The sequence below is a fragment of the Triticum aestivum genome, chromosome 5D, assembly GCF_018294505.1.
Source record: "Triticum aestivum cultivar Chinese Spring chromosome 5D, IWGSC CS RefSeq v2.1, whole genome shotgun sequence".
Taxonomy (NCBI): domain Eukaryota; kingdom Viridiplantae; phylum Streptophyta; class Magnoliopsida; order Poales; family Poaceae; genus Triticum; species Triticum aestivum.
Genome location: NC_057808.1, coordinates 84,008,005 through 84,028,490, shown reverse-complemented (window position 1 = coordinate 84,028,490; position 20,486 = coordinate 84,008,005). Strand labels below are relative to the sequence as shown.

Genomic DNA, 20,486 nt, shown 5'->3' with positions numbered 1-20,486 from the left:
ACTTCACCAACTTATGCAGCAGAGTGTTGAGACGGAGAGCAAAGTCATCAACGTCCTCACCTGGCTTGAAACCCAGGCTCTCCCACCCCTTACGAAGTGCCTGCAGAGTGGACTTGCGAGCACGGTCGCTGCCGATGCGTGCCGCGGCGATGGCGTCCCAAGCTTCCTTGGCAGTCCGCTTGCTGGAAAGCGAGAACTGCATCTCGGGCGGGACTGCGGCGATGAGGGCGTCCAGCACCCGTCGGTCCTCTTGATGGTCGACGTTGCTGTCCTGGACTGCCTCCCACATGCGTCGCACCTGGAGCCTGATCTTCATGATCCCGGACCACTCGACGTAGTTGGTTTTAGTGAGGTTAGGCCACCCAGCACTGGGACCAACATCCCTGACCACAGTCCGAACCTCGTAGAGGCCGCGGTCCTGGTCGTTGCAGCCGCCGTCGCGGTGCGCACCTCCACCTGGAGCGCGGGCGTGCTCGGCTGCCCACTGCGTCGTCCGCTCTTGCGCCACTTTGGCGCGGTCTGCGTCAGTGCCGTCGTCCGCAGGCGCGGAGCTGTTGGAGCTGCCGGAGCCGCTGCGGAGTACCTTGGCATCCGGCGTAGCCTCACGTGATGCGTCTGCTGCTGCTGCTTCTACCTCCGCCCTGGCTGCTTCTACCTCCGCTCTGGCCGCTGCCAGCTCCGCTGCAGCCAGCCTCGACACCCTTGCTGCCGCAGCAGCTGTTGCTACAGCTGCTCGCTCACGCTCCTCTGCCACGGCGCGCTCGGCCTCCTGCCGGCGCCGTATGCTCGAGGTAGCCGTGTGCTGAGAGCGACCTGCAGACATGGCTCGCTGCAAGGGGGCTGTTGCGTGAAGAGGAGGCTGTTGAAGACGAACTGTTGCTCGACGGTCCGGAGGGAGGAAGATAACCAGAGGCAGACGGAGCAGCTGCTGCTACCGACTTAGGCTGCTCACAGGAAATGCTCAGGGTACAAGATAACGAGGCTCTGATACCACTTGTTAGACCTTTGAACCTGAGCATTGATAGTTGTGGATGACACTAGGAGAATTGGGACAATTTTCGTTGGTTTATTTCTCACACAATGTCATGCCAACCTGAGGGGTTGGGAATATATACTTATAGGCTGCCAGCCAGCCAAGCATATGCTGAGATGCTACTAAGATATCAGTCTAAGATGCTATCCTAACTGCCAGTCCTTTATGGTGAGGAACTCTATCCTAACTGCCACAAGCACCATGGGCCGCAGCCCCACAACCACCCTAGTACAGAGTTATCCATCAGCCACTGCCACCGCCACCGCCACCGCCGCCATGCTCCCCGACTCCCCGCTCGCCGTCGTCTTCTCCCCTCCCACTGCAAATCCGTGCGCCCAAGATCCCCTACCGCTGCGTAGATGCCCCACTTCCAGACCGCCGGATCAACGCCGCCGATCCCGTCCAAACCCACCGGCCCCCATGTCGTCCACCGTGACCTACAGCAGTCGCGGCGACTCCCTATTCCTCTCCCTCCGCGCCCTGGAGTCTCTGGTTGGTCTGTGTTTGTTTCAAACAAGGTGGTCAGGCGTACGTCCTGTGCCTCTCTTTGTTGCTGCACCTCGTTTGAGACGAAAACAGACCAACCGGAGTCTCCTGGCATAGCATCATCAGGAATTATATAATCTCTTCTTGCCTCAGGAGATGGGATGCAGCAGGTTCCATCTCCAATTGCAAGCTTCCTAGTAGTATCGGTCAGGGCCAGGCCGTGAGAAGTGCCAGTTTCTATTGATCAATAATGGTTACAATTCAATCAATTTCTGTTGTTGCAATTCATGTAGCTTTTGGGCTAAGTTGGTTTGAATCGTTTGATTTAGGGACATGGACTTGGTGCCGCGAACTCATGTTGTCCAAACCTGTTCTGTTGTGAACCAACGTATGTGCAAGACCTATATGGGCTATGACCCCCTAACTATATTGTGAGTGTTTAGGAAATCACGACTTGTGGCAAATTTGATGAAACTACCTGCATGCATTCACTCGTGAACATGTAGCTTTTGCCCACGTATCTTAGAATATTACATCATTTGCTACTTTGCAGCATGTTTACTGAAGTTACTCAATGTACAGTGCCACCCATGGATGGAAACCTACATCACGAAGAGTCATCTCCAGCTGCTGATGCCTGTAGGATTTCCTTGGTTAGCTCCTTACAAGTTGATATTGTCATATGAAAGGTATGCCCAAAGAATTAACATACTTCGTAGATTTATCTTATTGTGTTTGTGTGATGGAAGCTCTACTGCCGTCTTCTAGGAATCTTATTGTCTGCACAAGAAATCAGCATAATGTCAAATGATCCATACCATCTTATAGTCGCCTATGTGGAAGTTGATATTACAAAGCATACTATATAATCTAAGTTGCCCCATTACACAAATTTACTAGATGAATCTGTATTATGTGGCATAAATAAAAGCAATGTTCAATAAACTTTTACTCATAACGAGAACACTTTCTATGTAGGAAAAGTAACCGAACCTGAAAATTCCCTACCCATGAATTTTAATAGTTGGCCCATCTAAGTTGTTCCATTATTTTCCGCACTATCTTCTACTGCTAGGAACAATGCCTCCAGTAATTTTTGAACCATCATGTATAATCTACAGTCCCAAATATGAAGCATACTTTCCTCATAATATTTTAGTTATCTACCCTTTCATCTGTCGAATGTCCTCACACACACCAACCTCACACCAACTAAAGCCCATTAGAGCGAAGAAAAAACCATGTCCTGCCATACTATCCCTATAATTCCTTGCAAATCAATTAGATTTCATATCTCTTCTATTACTAACAAATATGTAGGTCATAGATGCAAATTTAATTAAGGTCCATGAGCCATGTATTCTATATTTAATAAAATTCCAAATAGTCGGGCGTGGCAACGTGCGCCACCAATGATCTGTGGCGGAGCAAGGCCACGCGGGCTAGGGGGTCAGATCTCATTGATGCATGCGGCGACACTTGATCTTTGCAGGGAATTGATGAAACAGTCGACTGAATTGATGAAACAGTGGACTGAAGCTCATCCCCCTAGGTCCAAGGAATTGATGAATTGTTAGTTCCTGGAAGAAGCTGATGTGTGCCACTCACCGGAGGGGATTAATGAAGGTATATATGTTACTGTTTTCCCAACCTGCTGCTGCTTGAGTTCATGCACCTGTATATGTATGCTTCGTCGCTTAATTCTCTTGAGTCTTTTTACTCTGGCAGCAGAAATTCGAGCAGCTACATTTCTCGGATATGTTGCCCTCTATCATCATTTTTTTAAGCCTACAATCCCCCCTTCCATCCAACGATTTTGTGTTCTAATGTTATTCAAATCTCAGCTCTTATAGGTGGTGAAATCCTTTTTTTGGTCAACTGACTGATTCGAGCAAATCTTCGAGGTTGGTGCTCATATTTTTGTTTGTGGGGAGTTCTTCACTTGACAAATCCGTAACGGCTGCTGTCAGGTAATTAGTTCAGACGTGGGACTGTTTTACCTCATCTCTTCATGCAAATATAATCCAAACATTGTCTATTTATATCATGGTGTTTCCATCAAGATGTTAACTGAACTTCAAAACAAATCAGTTCGTTGTGATCACCTAATTGCCTTAAGTTATTTGAGACCTGAAAAGCTGGGCCTGTTTAGAATTGGCTTGCTATGATGCTACAGTACTAACAAGTCACAGGTGGTTAAGAGACCTTTAAATAGATCCGTTGAGTTTATAATTTATTTATCATGGTGTCATGTATGCATTGCGACACATTCTACCACACTGGCTAGATGTTTGATTTGACAGTGTCATTTGATATTCTTTGGAGGTCTCATTTTTTGAGGAAGGAGAGCCTAAACTTGATGGGAAACCTAGAGACTTTGAAGGTTTGCTTTGCCCTTTGGTTGAGATTTAGCATGGCATTGATGTGACTAACTTTTATTTATGTGTGCTGTGACTAACTCCGTCTTAAAAGAGTAACTTATTGAGCAGTTAATAGTTCGGACATCATCACATGATCGCTTCAGAAGTGAAGTCACCAACCTGCATGCAACTCCCTGGTATATTTCTAGAGCTTGAGCCCAATTCTTCAGTTTCTGCAAGATGGTTTCTAAGCACTTGAGTAAATTTCACTTATTATTCTTAATTCACTTTTCAGTCTTACTAAATAATACGTTGATTAGAATTTATCACTTGATAAGGCTGCTATTATGTTTGTGTACATGTAATAACAAGCACTTTCCAGGCATAAACACATGCTACAGTAATGCATTCACGTAAGCTTATACTCCAAACTTTAGTGTGCAAAGGTGGTGCTACTTGAATTCTGCACTAACTCATAATAACCTTTGCTGTGAGTTTCCTGTAATTGAAATGTGTTGCAGTGTGCATCTGTATATGACCATTGTATGCTGTATGATTCATGATCTATAATTAATCAGTCATGATCTCCATTTGTCTGATAAGAGAAGAGCACTATTCTGTTCTCATTTAGTTTCTTTCCTACTGATGGAACAGAAATACTACACATTCCTAGCTTTTGTCTTTTCTACTCTTAATAGTTCTGATATGTACCGATTGTATATTTGTTTCTTGGTCTCATACTGACCGGAGAGAACAATTACTATACTTGACTGGCCCCTACCCTATGAAGATAAAATATTATCTGCGCCATGCTAAATAATTACCATTACTAGCATATTTTCCCATTTAAAATATATATCATATGTAATGCTCACTGTCCAACTATCAGCTTGAAAATATATCTGCAAATAAACTGATGGCTTCAGTAGATCCAAAGTTCAAGGAAGCTATCCTTAAATATGTACAACTCCAGCTGTGTATACATCTTAAAAAATATCTATGTACTAGACCATATATACGTGATATTCCTAATTAAGTCCTAAGATAGTAATATTTATACGATGATTATCTAAACCTGCATTGTTTTGCCATCTCGTTTCAAAGGGACATTCCTACCTGTTTGCCCACTGTTCATAAAAGCAGCACACAGAAAAATATTTATTATATGACCTGTTCACTGTTGTGCCTTCGTAGAAGTATGTGTGATTCATATTTCCATAAGTTTTTTGAACATGGCTAATGTTCATTTTGCATATGGTTCATAATAAAATATGATGTTTGCTCCTTAAAAACCCTGGTAACTTCTCTATGGCCTTTGGCAAATTATAGGCCCTACTGTTGCACAATCAATTCTACCAGTTACTTTCCATGTATATAGTTTTATCTACTGATAAAACACAACATCAGTTTTTCTTTTACCAGAAGTACAATATATTTCTCCTCTTTCCATATGTAAGATCTTTATTGCTCTTTGTGCATAATTTTACCATATCTATACCCTTCTAATAGATTCATGCCGCACTTCTGTTTTCTCTGTATACACCACTGCCACCATATTGAGCTTAACAACAACAACAAAGCTTTTAGTCCCAAACAAGTTGGGGTAGCCTAGAGGTGAAACCCATAAGATCTCGCAACCAACTCATGGCTCTGGCATATGGATAGCAAGCTTCCACGCACCCTTGTCCATATGTAGCTCTTTGGTGATACTCCAATTCTTTAGGTCCCTCTTTGGTGATACTCCAATTCTTTAGGTCCCTCTTAACGGACTCCTCCCATGTCAAATTCGGTCTACCCCGACCTCTTTTGACACTATGCACTGGAGCTTATGTTGGACAAGCTTCTCTTCAATAAGTGCTACCTCAACTCTATCTCGTATATCATCATTCCGGACTCGTTCCTTTCTCGTGTGGCCACACATCCACCTCAACATATGCATCTCCTTCACACCTAACTGTTGAACATGTCGCCTTTTAGTCGGCCTATACTCTGCACCATACAACATTGTGGGTCAAATCGCAGTCCCGTAGAACATGCCTTTTAGCTTTTGTGGCACTCTCTTGTCACAGAATGCCAGAAGCTTGGCGCCACTTCATCCATCCGGCTTTGATTCAATGGGTGACATCTTCATCAATACCCCCATCCTCCTGCAGAATTGACTCCAAATATCGAAAGGTGTCCTTCTGAGGCACCACCTGCCCATCAAGGCTAACCTCCTCCTACTCACACCTAGTAGTACTGAAATCGCACATCATGTACTCGGTTTTAGTTCTACTAAGCTTAAACCCTTTCGATTCCAAGGTTTGTATTCATAACTCTAACTTCCTATTTATCCCCGTCCGACGATCGTCAACTAGCACCACATCATCCGCAAAGAGCATACACCATGGGATATCTCCTTGTATATCCCTTGTGACCTCATTCATCACGAAGGCAAGAAGGGCAGCCCGGTGCACATAGCTCCCGCTTGCGCAGGGTCCGAGGAAGGGCCCGACCACTTTGGGTCTATAGTATGCAGCCTTTCCCTACATTTCTGCAAGAGGCTGTTTGCAGGACTTGAACCCGTGACCTCATGGTCACAAGGCAACCATATTGAGCTTAAAGGAGTTAAAAAATTGTTCCTCTAATAACCATCTAGTTTTGAGATCAAAACCGGAAAAACACCAAAAGAAGGTGCTCAACTCTTAAATGACTAACAAATCACTTCAACAAGGAAAAGGTGGAGCGGAGTTTGGCCATTGTCCAAAGAGTTTAGCTAGGTTGTGCTTTGATATTGATCATAACAATTTTTGTAACCGTGTCTATGAACCCCTTAATTTTTGTTGTTGGCTAAACTAGTGGACAATGTAACAAGAAAATGATTCTAGGGATAAATAGAAGGAATGATGTTCAATAAAGCAAGCCATGATGCCTTATAAATTCATGTCATTTTAACTTACAATTTAAATGTCTCGTTATATTTACGTTATTCCCAAATATTTTATAGAGACGGCACGACAACGCGTGCCATCAATGATATACTCCCTCCGTTGCTAAATATAAGTCTTTTTAGAGGTTTCAAATGGACTGCGACATGTGGATGTATATAAACATATTTTAAAGTATAGATTTACTCAGTTTGCTCTCTATGTAGTCCCTTATTAAAATATCTAAAAAGATTTGTATTTGGGAACGGAGGAAGTAGTAGTAAACAAAAGCACTACAGTTCGGCGATATTGGCCAGCTTCTGGTTAATTAATTAGGCAATAACGTTTGCTAGCTTAGAGCGTTTCACATTTGACACATGCACCCACTGTAGCTTGAAATACTTTTTCACAATTTAAAATTTGAAGGTGCTACCCTTTGCGGACTTTAGAGCAACTCCAACGCAGGTACCCATTCCGTCCGCCGCCGTCCGTTTGGGTCGGCACGGACAAAAGTGGAGGCCCAATGCGCCGACCCATTCGCAAAACACGTCCACTTCGTGTCCGCACGGATCCATTTGCGGCCCAAATTTGTGGCAGAAATGCGTCGGCGCGGCCGCGAAGCGGACGCTTCGCGCGCCTCTCGGTGTCCGCCGCGTCCCCACCTGACGGTCGCCCAACTACCACGATCAGCTTTATTAATGACGATCGCCCATCGTGGGCCCACGCGTCAGCGACAACGGTCGGCCTTTTTTAGTCCGAGCGTGCGTTGGGGGCGTCCGCTTTCGCGTCCGTGCCGAAGCAATTCTGTCGCAAATGGATTCGCACGGACGCGTTTTACGAATGGGTCGGTGCGTTGGGCCTCCACTTTTGTCTGCCCAGACCCAAACGGACGGCGGCGGACGAAATGGGTACCAACGGTGGAGTTGCTCCGAGAATAATTGAAAAGGCACATTGTTTATGCTAGTAATGATATTTTGGTGCCGACCATCACTTAGATGTGCTTACCATAATAAAACCCATTAACAGTCGCGCAATATGCGCCCTCTCGCGACGTCCACGTCGGACTAGCTATCAGACAAAAAAGTTCGTTTTGTTGAGAAGAAACAGAGAAAGAGATTGGCCAGCTCCCAGCCCCCACCCCCCACAGGCAAATTTGACAATTTTGACCTCGGGACGAAATCAATTCATAGAATGAACTGGGTGCGAAACTATTTCACTCCCCTGACCCTTTTGTGTAGCGCCCGCCACGCCGGCGCCACACCCTACTGTGCAGCGCCTAGCGCGGGGGCGTTGCACACCTGTCCACCGTGGCAGCCCCTGGGCCCGCACCTAGCGGTGCAGCGCCTCCGAGCTAGGCGCCACACATGGAATGTGCAGCGCCTAGCCGTCGGGCGCTGCACTGTGACTTAGATCCAGCCGCGCCGGCCCTCTCCTCCCCCACCCACCCCATTGCTAGTTACAGAACAGAACAGGGCGGCGGCCCTCTCCACTCCCCCTCTCAATCCCCTCTCCCAAATCCTTCAGATCCGACGATTTGGTCCATGCATTTCTTCACCAATCGATCCTAGAAGGTACTCTCCTCCGACCCCCTTCTTTTTATCCATAGAAAATATGATATTTTGAAGATTTGGGGAATCCTTGTTTGATTTGATTAGATTTGAATCTTGCATGTATTAGAACTTTGCATGTATTCCAACCCTTGTTTGTTTGATTTGTGGAACCCTAATTTAGTTTATGGAAAAGTTATTTGTATGAAGTTATTTGTATGAAGTAGGCCTAGTTTATGGAAAAGTTATTTGTATGAAGTTATTTGTATGAAGTAGGCTTAGTTATTTGTGGAATCCTAGTTTATTAGTTTTGTTTGATTTGATATGGTTGGATACATAGATTGATATGGTTGCATCTAGTAGGCCTACTTTAGTTTTTTTGAATTGAAAAGATAATCGTGTTGACAAGAATGCTTTGTTGAAATTGTTAGGATGGTTTGGCTTCTCGATGATCATTGGGACAAACAACACCGGTCGTACGCTATGTCAGTGGAGCAGCGGGTAATATTGAAAGTGGCCGGTGTTATGAATTTCATATTTTTTAAACACAAATGCCCCATATGTAATGTTATGATTTGTTTGTTTGTAGGAGCTTGCACCTCTGAAGCTTCGGTCTCACGGGGTCACCCTTGGATGGATGCGCTATGATGAGCGGTACACACCATATGTAAGGGAGGCAGGACTTCTCCCTTTCATTCAATTGGTCCGCCGGTCGACGCCACCCAACAATGCTGCAGCACTCACCGCGCTTATTGATCATTGGAGGCCGGAGACACACACTTTCCATCTTCGGACCGGGGAGATGACCGTGACGCTCCAGGATATTGCTATGATCACCGGTCTTCCTATCGACGGGAATCCTTTATGTATGAACACTGATTCTGATGGGTGGCGCGCGCAGATGCATGCCCTTATTGGTATGGTTCCTCCGGAGCCTCGGGAATCAGAAGCAGAAGACAAGAAGAAGGAAAGAGTCGCAGCCGGCGCTACTTTCACGTGGATATCATCGAACTTCAGTACTTGCCCTGAGGATGCTAATGAGGACATGGTGAAGACATATGCTCGTGTCTACATGTGGTACGTGATATCCAGGACTATGTTTGCTGATGGCACAGGCAAGAATGCTCCATGGATGTGGCTGAAGGCGTTGACCGTCTTCGATGGCAAATGGAGTTGGGGTTCGGCGACACTGGCTTACTTGTATCGACAGGTATGAAGTTGTTTCCTTTTCACTTCATTGATACATTATCAATGCGCTCTTGCGGCAAATTTGATCATGTTCTCTTTTATGTGCAGTCGGACGAAGCCTGTTGTAGGCACACTGGAGGTATTGGTGGTTGTCAGCTCGCACTTTCCATATGGAGCGGGGAGCGTTTGCCGGTTGGACGATCGAAGACCGTGAAGTACGAGGATTGGGACGACAAAGACGACCCACTACGGCTCCCCACTTGGGCTTACAAGTGGGATGTGTTAAATGAGACGATGGATGATCCCTCGGTCAGGTACAAGTTGTACAAGAGTGAGCTGGACGTGATCACGCCTGAGCAGGTGAACCGACATTGCCTAAGTGATTATCATGCTTGTAGCGTAACTCGATATCAATTTTGCATTCAATCCCATTTTGCAGGTGGAATGGGAGCCGTATGGAAAAGTAGAGAGTTTTGGTAACCCTATGGAGTTCAGGCTGAATCCGATGTGCACTAGGGATAGGGATCTCTGGCATATGCGGTGCCCACTGATATGCAACTGGGCGGTTGAGCTTCACCTGCCACATCGGGTGTTCCGCCAGTTTGGTTTGTTCCAGCCACACCCGCCGGAGTGGGAGGACACAGACAAGTTGCTACACGCGTAAGATATAATTAACCTTGAGCACTTATCAGCTTCTCGACGGTTTCGATGATGCTAATATTCTGTTTCTAACTTGCAGGTTGGATAGGAAAAAGCAGCGGAAGATCAAGGATTGGTCCAACCATCACAGGAAGTATGTCGTGCAGTTCGCTTTTAGTGTGGAGCAAGCAAGGGCTGGAAAACGAGCCCAGCTTCGTGAGCACTGCCCGATCGCGTTCAACAACTATCTCACATGGTTTCTTGCAAGTACCCGCGTGGAGGTATGCAAGTCGGCGTATGCTGAGGAGATTCTGAAAGAACCCACCGTTTTTGATGAGGTAGCCCAGCACCAGTACAACGCATTAGTCAGGAAAGGCAACTCGGTGATCCCTTCAGCTCCAATGATGAACTCAGTGATCACTTGTACATGTTGCAGCACCAGGGCCAAAAGTTAAGGCGGCTATCAAACCTTTTCGGTTGTCGTGACCCCGAGTATGTATCACCAGAACGGTCTAGGTCGGCGACACCATTAGATCCCGCTTCGGGGCAGGGCCATGGTGAACCTTTGGAGGATGAGGATGTGGGTGTGGTCACCCAAGAGGTATGGCATGACGATGTATATCCATTTGTTGATGCATTGCTAACTATATCCTCACACATAGTCTTTCCATATCTTCTGTTGATGCATAGGTTGCTGATGATATGACCGTGGGGACGTACCAGGCTCGGTCTGCATACGAGTTGAAGCCTAGGAAGGGAATCAACAAGTACACACCTGAAGACTTCACCCAAAGAGGCCAAAGAGGCAAAAGGACGGTCGGCACCTCGCGGATGGCGGCTTTGGATGACTATTTGGATGACGATGTAGATTACGTGGAGGAACCGGAGCCGGAGCCGGAGCGGGTTCCTCTTCCTAGGAAGGTGAAGAAGATAAGCGTCAAGAGGGGGGAGGAGCCAGCAAGCGCGGAAAGCACTAGTCATCATCCTTTATTTATAATGTTGAACTTAGAGTGGTGGTAGCTCTTAGTAATGTGGAATTTGTTATGTCGTTGAACTTGGAGTGGTGGTAGCTCTATGTTAAACTTGAACTTATTGTGATGGTCCTTTCTAAGAAATGATGTCTTTGTTGAACACTTTTTGAACCTTAATGTTTATTATACGAAATGTTGAACCGTGGCTGAAAATGACCCAGTCTGAATGACAAAAAAACACTAAGTGTTTGTGCGGCGCCTTGCAAGGAGGCGTCACACTCTACTGTGCAGCGCCTAGCTTCTGGGCGTTGCACTGTACAGTGTGGTGCCCCCAGGCTAGGTGCTGCTCCAACAGTTAGTGTTTTTTTTGTCATTCACTGGAGGCCTACCTTCTGTTGCTCTCTGGATAGCTACAGACATTTGCAGCGCCTAGCTGGGAGGCGCCACACTCTACAGTGCGGCGCCTAGCTGCTAGGCGTTGCACTGCACAGTGTGGCGCCCACTGGCTAGGCGCTGCACAAACACTTAGCGAAATTTTTGGCCCAAACTGGAGGCCTATCTTCTGTTGCTCTCTGGATAGCTACAGACTTGTGCAACGCCTAGCTTGGAGGCGCCACACTCTACAGTGCAACGCCTACCTGCTTGGCGTTGCACTGTACAGTGTGGCGCCCCCTAGCTAGGCGCTGCATAAACACTTAGCGAAATTTTTGACCCAAACTGGATGCCTACCTTCTGTTGCTCTCTGGATAGCTACAGACATTTGCAGCGCCTAGCTGGGAGGCGCCACACTCTACAGTGAGGCGCCTAGCTGCTAGGCGTTGCACTGCACAGTGCGGCGCCCACTGGCTAGGCGCTGCACAAACACTTAGCGAAATTTTTGGCCCAAACTGGAGGCCTACCTTCTGTTGCTCTCTGGATAGCTACAGACTTGTGCAGCGCCTAGCTTGGAGGCGCCACACTCTACAGTGCAGCGCCTACCTGCTTGGCGTTGCACTGTACAGTGTGGCGCCCTCTGGCTAGGCGCTGCACAAACACTTAGCGAAATTTTTGGCCCAAACTGGATGCCTACCTTCTGTTGCTCTCTGGATAGCTACAGACTTGTGCAGCGCCTAGCTCGGAGGCGCCACACTCTATAGTGCAGCGCCTAGCTGCTGGGCGTTGCACTGTACAGTGTGGCGCCCCCTGGCTAGGCGCTGCACAAACACTTAGCGAAATTTTTGGCCCAAACTGGAGGCCTACCTTCTGTTGCTCTCTGGATAGCTACAGACTTGTGCAGCGCCTAGCCAGGAGGCGCCACACTGTACAGTGCAACGCCTAGTGTGTAGCCGCTGCACTGTACAGTGTGGCGCCTCCAGGCTAGGCGCTGCACATGTCTGTAACCTGTCATACATTCGGTTGCTCTCTGGATAGCTACAGACCTGTGCAGCGCCTAGCTTGGAGGCGCCAAACTGTACAGTGCAACGCCCTCGTGGTAGGCGCTGCACTTGGACTTAGTGAATTTTTTAGCATACGCAAACATAGTAAGATGATGTGAAGTAGGATTGATACGTAGCAAGCAAACAACTGTGAAGAGAACATATGCACGAAGTACTTCACGACACATAGTAGTTCATAACACATAGTACTTCACGACACATAGTAGTTCTTACAACCAAATCGAGGAGGAGACATAGTAGTTCACGACACATATTAGTTCTTACAACCAAATCGAGGAGGAGACATAGTAGTTCACGACACATAGTAGTTCACAACCAAATCGAGGAGGAGACATAGTAGTTCACAACCAAATCGAAGAGGATGACATAGCTCTATTGCGTAGAGCAAGGCCCCTTTCCCTTCTTCTTCCTCCTCTCTTCTTCCTCTTCCTCCTCCCTTTTTCTTATGAGGTGAGCCTCCTTAACCACCCTCTCCATGAATATCTGATTATCCCTCTCTTCTTTTTCAGCTGCAATTGCCCAAAGCTTCATGGTTCTTTCTTCAAAATCCTTTTGACGCTTCTTCTGTGCCTCCTCACATTTCCTCACCAACGCTTGCTCCCTAGCGCGCATCGCATTTAACGCTCTCTCTTTTGCCTTCCTCTCCTTCTCAAGCTCCTCTTCCTTCTTCTTCTTTAGCTTGGCTGCATCCTCCTCTCTAAGCTTCTTCGCAGCCTTCTCCCATCATCCCGCCATCTCATCTTCGCCATCCTCCTTCATCGTTGGTTTGTTGGGTTGGGAAGCCGCCATACCTACAATGAGTGAAACATAATGGTTAGTAAGGATAATAAGAACAAATGGAAGCACATATGAAAAAGAAGAACATATGAAAAACAAGAACATATGATACATTATAGTTAGTGAGGAACATACGGAAACGGTCCATCTAGGTATCCAAACATTCCTCTATAACGAACTTGCCCTTGTCCATCACCGCGGCCAAGTCCACCACCAAGGCCAAGACCATCACCAAGGCCTAGACCATCACCACGGCCATTACCACCACGACGAGCTCTACCACCACCACGGCCTAGACCACCACCACGAGCTCTACCACCACCACGGCCTCTTGTAAGTCCTAGTTGCCGACCTCTTTGTTGCCTAGATCCTCTTTGGCTAACACTTGGTTGGCTTGGCACTTGTTGGCTACCACTTGGTTGCCTTGGCACTTGTTGGCTACCACTAGGTTGGCTACCACTTGGTTGGCTTGGCACTTGTTGGCTACCACTAGGTTGGCTACCACTTGGTTGGCTCCCTTGTGTAGCTCTTTGTTGGCTTGTGCTTGCATCATTTTTCTTGGACCTTTTCCTTGGTTTCGTACATTTTCTTTTGTTGTGGCCATGACCTTTGCACTCCCCACAACGGGAGCTCTCACGAGGCTCTTGGAATTGGTCGTTGCCCGCTTCGCGGCGGCCACCATGGCCCCATCCGTCCATGTCGCCTCTAAGACGCTTTGTCTTACGTCTACCCCGTTTAACAACCTTCAACTCCGGATCCGGCCATAGTTGAACTCCATGATACTCCGGCCATTGTGATTGGTCAAAGTATGGGTGAAAGCGGGGAGCCCATGTTTTCTTGACCGTCATGATTGAGAACTCCGACTCCCTCACGGTGCGTGGGTGATTGATGTCCACATTCCTAACGCGACCGGCGGTATACAAGTGTGAGCATGGGAGATGAAGCAACAATGGCCTCCCGCAAGTGCAATCACATTGTGTTAACAACACCTTGAAAGCCCGACCTCCATGTTGCCGGCCATCGTTTGTGGTTCCTCCTGGCTCTTTCACTTCGTACTTCCACTCTTCATTGTCATATAATATAGCTTCTTCTGAGTCCGCCTTCCGTGATTGAGATACCAACCATTCATCAACTTTGGGTGGGAACTTGTACTTGTACTTCCGTGGGTTCTCACCCGCTATCTGTGCATCGGTTTCCATCGAGTACTTTACAAAGTACGCATTCACCTTGTCAAATGTGTATTGAACTATTGCCGTCACGGGTAATCCACGTGCACCTTTGAGCACCCTATTGAAGCATTCGGCCATATTTCTTGTCATTTGACCGTATCTCCGGCCATCTTCATCAAAAGCACGTGCCCACTTGTTCCGGTATTGAATGTGCCTATTGAGAAAGTCTTGACCCCCGGGATCAAGTTTTTTGTGTGCGAGCAATTTGTTGTACAAAGTGGCGAAGCGCTTATCGGAGAAAGTGAGACAACAATCTTGAAGATCATCGGCCAACTCCTTAAGGCCACATGCCCTATAGAAGTTCGAACAAAAGTGCCTCATGCACCATCGATGGTGCAACGGAGCATGCTCGGGAATGTCAATCTCCACCGCGTTAAGAATTCCTTGATTCCGATCCGATATGACACAAATTTCCCTTTGAGCGGGTAACACCTTCGTCCTCAAAAGATGCAGAAACCACTCCCAGTTGTCATTGTTTTCCACCTCAACCAAAGCAAATGCCAATGGCAACACCCGGTTATTGGCATCACTTGATATCACAACCAACAAGGTGCCCTTGTATTGTCCGGTCAAGAACGTGCCATCAATTGCGATGACCGGCCTACAATGTTCGAAAGCCCTCACACATTGCTCGAACGCCCAAAAAGCACGGCCAAATACTCTGACTTTCCTTCCTTCATGAACCGTTGTTTGGTGCCCATGAGGCTCGACCACATGAACCATGCCCGGGTTTGTCGCGGCCATGGCTAACAACAATCTAGGGATTCGATTGTATGCTTCCTCCCATGTACCATACAACATCTTAAATGCGGCTTGCTTCGCCTTCCATGCCTTGCCATATTTCACCTTGTAATGAAAGATGGCTTTCACAAGATCAATGACATGTTGGACGCTCATTGTTGGAAGTGTGGATATTGAGTTGGAGAGCCTGTACGCGATGAACTCGGACGTGAGTTGTTTGTGGTCTTGGGACACAATCTTGCCATCCACCCTTTTGCCTTGGCACATGTGAGTTGGCACACAACTCACTACATGCCAAGTTGGACCTCCTTTCCATGGTCTTGCGCGCACAATCTATGGACATATTTCATCTTCACATGCACATGCAACCGTGTAGCGCACATTGACGTCCGAGTTCACCACCTTGTGTGGACGATAATGCGTAACCGAGTAGTTGTCGAGCCACATCTTCAATTCCAACAAGGTGTCGAACTTAGAACCTTTAGCAATCCGGTTCTTGTCGTCTACCAAATCACGGTGAGAGCTTGGCCTAACCCCAAGAGGTACACATTGGCCACCATCTACCACGGCTTCATCCGCGAGACTAACATCCTTGAACAATGTAGTCCGATGATCCCGACCAAATACCTTCTCGAAAGCTTCGGCCTCCTTCACCGTGAACCCCTCCGCATCAACTTGTTCATCGGGACCATCATCATCCGAGTCCGATGCATATGCACGGGAAAAAGGGATGGAATGGTCCATTGTCTCTTGCAAATGATATTTGTCAAGATCACCCACATTATTGTCATGGAGATCAACTTCATTATCATCGTCCGCATACTCATCATTGTCCTCTTGCAAAGCTTCATCTTGGTTGTTTGTAAACGGGCTCAATGTTGGCCTCACTTCTTGGGTCAAAAGAGGTTCAACAATTTCATCTCGCTTCAAGGGTGGGGGCTACTAGCAACCAAAGGGGAGGGGTTCCGGTTCAAGTCCAAATGCAAACTTGAATCAACCTTCTTCGTTGCAAATAACTCAAGAGCCTTGTCTAGTGATTCGGCCACCGTCTCCTTTTATGCAACCCAACGTTGCTCCGAGTTGACACGCATTGTCTTCCAACGGATGTGCATTCCAAAACCAACATTATGCCTTCCCTCCAACTCAATGATATCACTAGGGTCCATCCAATTCAAATCTTTCCTAACTTGTTGCAAGAGCTCCGCATAGCTAGGACTACTATCAAACACCATGTCAAGCTCATCCGGGTCCGGTTCTATATTGCCTTTCAAAAAGGCGTCATTGTCCCCATGATGAACAAACACACATGTTCTTCCCATCCCTATAAGCATTCAAAGAACACAAGGTAACATTGCTTCCCTGAGTACTAATCCAAGGATTAACACGGAATACAAACCCTAATATATATATCAAACAACAACCCTAACCCTAACCTTAACCCTAACCCTAACCCTAACCATAACCATAACCATAACCATAACCCTAGCCCTAAACCTAACCTTAGCACCAACATAAGAACACCCATAAGAATAACCCTAGCATACTAACAAAGCCTAATCATAGAAATTGGCAAACAAACATCTCACATCTCCATGCAAATCTCTAGATCCAAACAAAACTAGGGTTTCCCCAAACTAGCAACAAATGAGCAATGGGAGAACTTTGCTTGGATCAAAACAAGGGGATCGGAGAATATTACCTTGAGGGAGGGTTTGACTTCGAAATCCACGGACAAATTCTTCAAATTTGCAAGATTTGGGAGAGGATTTGAGAGGGGGAGAGAGTGGGAGAGGGGGCAAAGCTCGGGGAGAGAGTGGGAGAGTGTGTGGTGTGTGTGTGGGGGGGGTGGGGAGGGGGGCCAGCCAAGTGGCTGGATAAGAATGTGTGGCGCCTGGCGGCTAGGCGCTGCACATTCCATGTGTGGCGCCTAGCTCGGAGGCGCTGCACTGCTGGGTGCGGGCCCAACGGCTGCCACGGTGGACAGGAGTGCAACGCCGCCGCGCTAGGCGCTGCACAGTAGGGTGTGGCGCCGGCGTGACGGGCGCTACACAAAAGGGTCAGGGGAGTGAAATAGTTTCGCACCCATTTCAGAAATGGTTTCGTCCCTAGATCAAAATTGTCACTCCATCTCTCTCGCGAGCCCTCTCTTGCCCCGCGACTCCTCGCCCCCACCGCCACTCACGCCGGCCGATTCCGGCGAGTCCCGATGGCAGGTGGCAGACTGACGACCTCCCCTTGCTCTGCTCCTTCCTCCCATCCCTCCAGATCCGGCCTCCCGCGCTCGCTGCCGACCCTCAGCCATGGCTAGGGTTTCGGGCGCGGCGTCCCCTTCGTCGCCGGCGAGGCTCTGGCGGCCTGCGGTGGCTCGTCCCGCCCACGTGTGGCTCCGCCTCATGGACGTTCCTCCCGCGCCCACAATGAAATCCATTTTCTCTTTGTGTGTGTGTTGGATTTGGATTTAGATCGAGGAAGGAGAGATGTCGTGGGGATGAGGCGGTGGACAGAGGAAGAGGGCGGATCTGGATCCAGGCGGCCGTGTATTTGATCTGTTTGTTGAAATGATCTTATCTCCTCTCATCTGCCATCTCTTCTCTCACTGACCCCGCCTCTCTCGTCTCTGCAGGTAGAGTGGCCAGAGGAGCAGGCCAACATCCCTCTTTACCTTCCACCCAACACCAATGTGGTGAGTTTCTCCTCTCCCCCATCTACCCCTAGATCTGAACATCAAGTGCAGTTTGTACGTTTTGGTTATACTCTATTTCAGTTTGTACACATCTCGTTTTGGTTAAACTCCTGTCTTAGATGCCATGGCTGAAACTAGAGCAAACTGTGTGTGTGCGTCACGTTTTGGTTCAGTTTTGGATGACTGAAACTAGGTAGAGCATACTATGTGTGTGTGTGTATCCATTGTATCATGACGAATTGACTTGTGCTAAAATTAGAAATGAAAAAATGGTACACAGACATGTTAGTCTATTTAACCACCTTCTCAGATCAACTTGACACAATACTATTTGGATGGGTTTTAGTAATTGTGGTTATATACTCTATAAACTAGGTAGAGCATACTATGTTGTGTTGTGTGCTGTGCGTGTTGTGCTTGTAGGCGCAGTTGAGCAAGTTTTGGTCAATGTTTCATGGCTCAATCGACGAGTGGTGTTAAAACAGAAAATCTTGAAAGCAAGTACTCTCAATTCATTCCTCTTTTGTTGCCGGTGCTTATATCCTTGTGGATATACACATTTAATATCACATATGGTGCAGATCTTAAATGATTCCTACCTCGAGCTTCCATCGAACACGGCTTCGGTTGTTTCTTGGTTGTTCAAGTATGCTTGATGGTTCTTCATCGAGGGTTGAGATGGACCATGCACTGGTTACATCTTCTCCTATCTCTCCATGTTCTTAATTTTCTTGTGCAATGAGTGCTGGATTTAGACAACAGTTTGTGCAGTCCATGCTTTTACATTGAAAATGAGAAGATGAAATGATGGGTTTGGACAGTGCTGGTGTTTCTTTTTTCTGGGCATTACATTACTAAAATGAACTATATTTACAATTGTTGAACTCCATAGCTAATAAGATGATTATTTATTTTTTGAGCATTCGATATGGAACAGTTTTACCATATGTGGCTGCTTTCGGGTTAGTAAGTTTTGTTCTTCATTATATTTTTCTTATTATTCTGAATGCCACCATGGACTCTTTAGTTTCTTAGTAGTATATGCTTAATTTGCTTTACTGGAGACATGCAATTCCCTCAAACTGCAAGGAATGGTGTAATATAAGGAGAAAATCAGATCTGTCTCACACCTACCTTCAATAATAAGAGGCCTGATCCTAATCTGTTGTGCTACCATGTACAAACATTTACAAATTAGAGTCAAGGTTAGAATCTTGTTATAACCATTTATAAATTATGTGTACCTTGAACCCACATGCCATGGTACCATTTAATAACATGTACAAACCACCAAGGACTTTGCTAGATTTTTATATTTACATAGAACTAATATTGATCCAATCTCAATGCTCTTTTCCTTAAACTGAGTAGGTCATATAGATAGGAGTGGAGAATTATTTCTGAAGTGGTCTGTCATAGTTAATACACTCCAGCCCCAAAAATTGATGCTAGATGACACTGTTATTTCTGCGTGTAGCTCACTACTTGATTCACTTGTAGATAGAGCCATTCCTTGCAGATGCCTTCTCCTCTATTGTGTGGTCAGTTTCTTCAAGTTCTGTAGACAAAAGAAAAACAAGTTCATTTTAATTACAATGGCTCTCGGTTGAAAGTTTTAGCCTCTGTAATTGATCTGGGGATAACCATTGACTTCGTGTAGGTTATTTGTAGGTTCTTTGCCATTAATAACTCAAATTCATTATGTGTTGTGTAACTAGAACTGCACCTCAACTGACAGGAAGCAACACTTGCTAGCACATACAGTTTCTTATCTAAATATTTTGTTGTCAGTAAGCGAGCAAATATTGGGAAAACGATGAAATAGAATGGACCTATCCTGTTAGGATCATATGATCCAGTTCCAAGCTTCGATCTCTTGCAAATATTATAAACAAAGCATCATGGGATTAGTTTTTTTTTTTCTAAATCAGAAGTGAAAAATACACTTCAAAGTTTTGTTGCTTCATAAATGTTGATGTAAGCTTACCCTCACAGGTACTTTGTTAGGTGACACATGCGCCTTCATTTCAAGTGCAAGCCGCCTCTCTCACTGTGCATTGTCTCTAGACGCACCACCGTCGGCCGCAGCTGCCGACTATACATATGATCCATGTGTCGTGTTTAGTCTCTCTGTAAGACTTGATATGCCTGCGTTCCGACAGACTCTGCCTCTCTTTTGGAGATCACCCACCTTTTGGAAGATGTTCATTTTTGATTTCAACCGCTGGACGACTCATGTACTTCTGTTAATATAGACCCGCTAGCTTGCTCTGCTAGCTATGTTTTATGGCTGAACACTTTGCTACTGCAGTTCTGTTAAGTGTATTCCTTTTTTAGCAACTGGCGCTCATTTGGACTGCACACAGACGTTAACAAATAATACAGCAAGATTAGTACGCCCAATCACAGAGGAGGAAGTCAGATTACATTGTTGTGTGGTAACTTATGATTGTTTTACTATAAATAGGAGAGTGGAAGTGGCGCCAACCA

The 20,486-nt window shown here is 46.5% G+C and overlaps 2 long non-coding RNA genes across 3 annotated transcripts; both read left to right on the top strand.

The window, feature by feature from the left end:
• The first annotated feature begins 1,263 nt into the window (after positions 1-1,263).
• LOC123119597 (uncharacterized) lies at positions 1,264-5,616 on the top strand. Its single transcript, XR_006458759.1, has 4 exons — positions 1,264-1,950; positions 2,102-2,208; positions 3,012-3,145; positions 3,364-5,616. It is a non-coding gene; the product is annotated as an uncharacterized lncRNA (long non-coding RNA).
• Positions 5,617-17,391: 11,775 nt separating this feature from the next.
• LOC123119596 (uncharacterized) lies at positions 17,392-20,297 on the top strand. 2 transcript variants are annotated; one of them, XR_006458757.1, is made up of 2 exons: positions 17,392-17,996; positions 19,992-20,297. It is a non-coding gene; the product is annotated as an uncharacterized lncRNA (long non-coding RNA). The 2 variants fall into 2 exon arrangements; XR_006458758.1 differs by having other exon boundaries at positions 18,578-20,297.
• Positions 20,298-20,486: the final 189 nt, after the last annotated feature.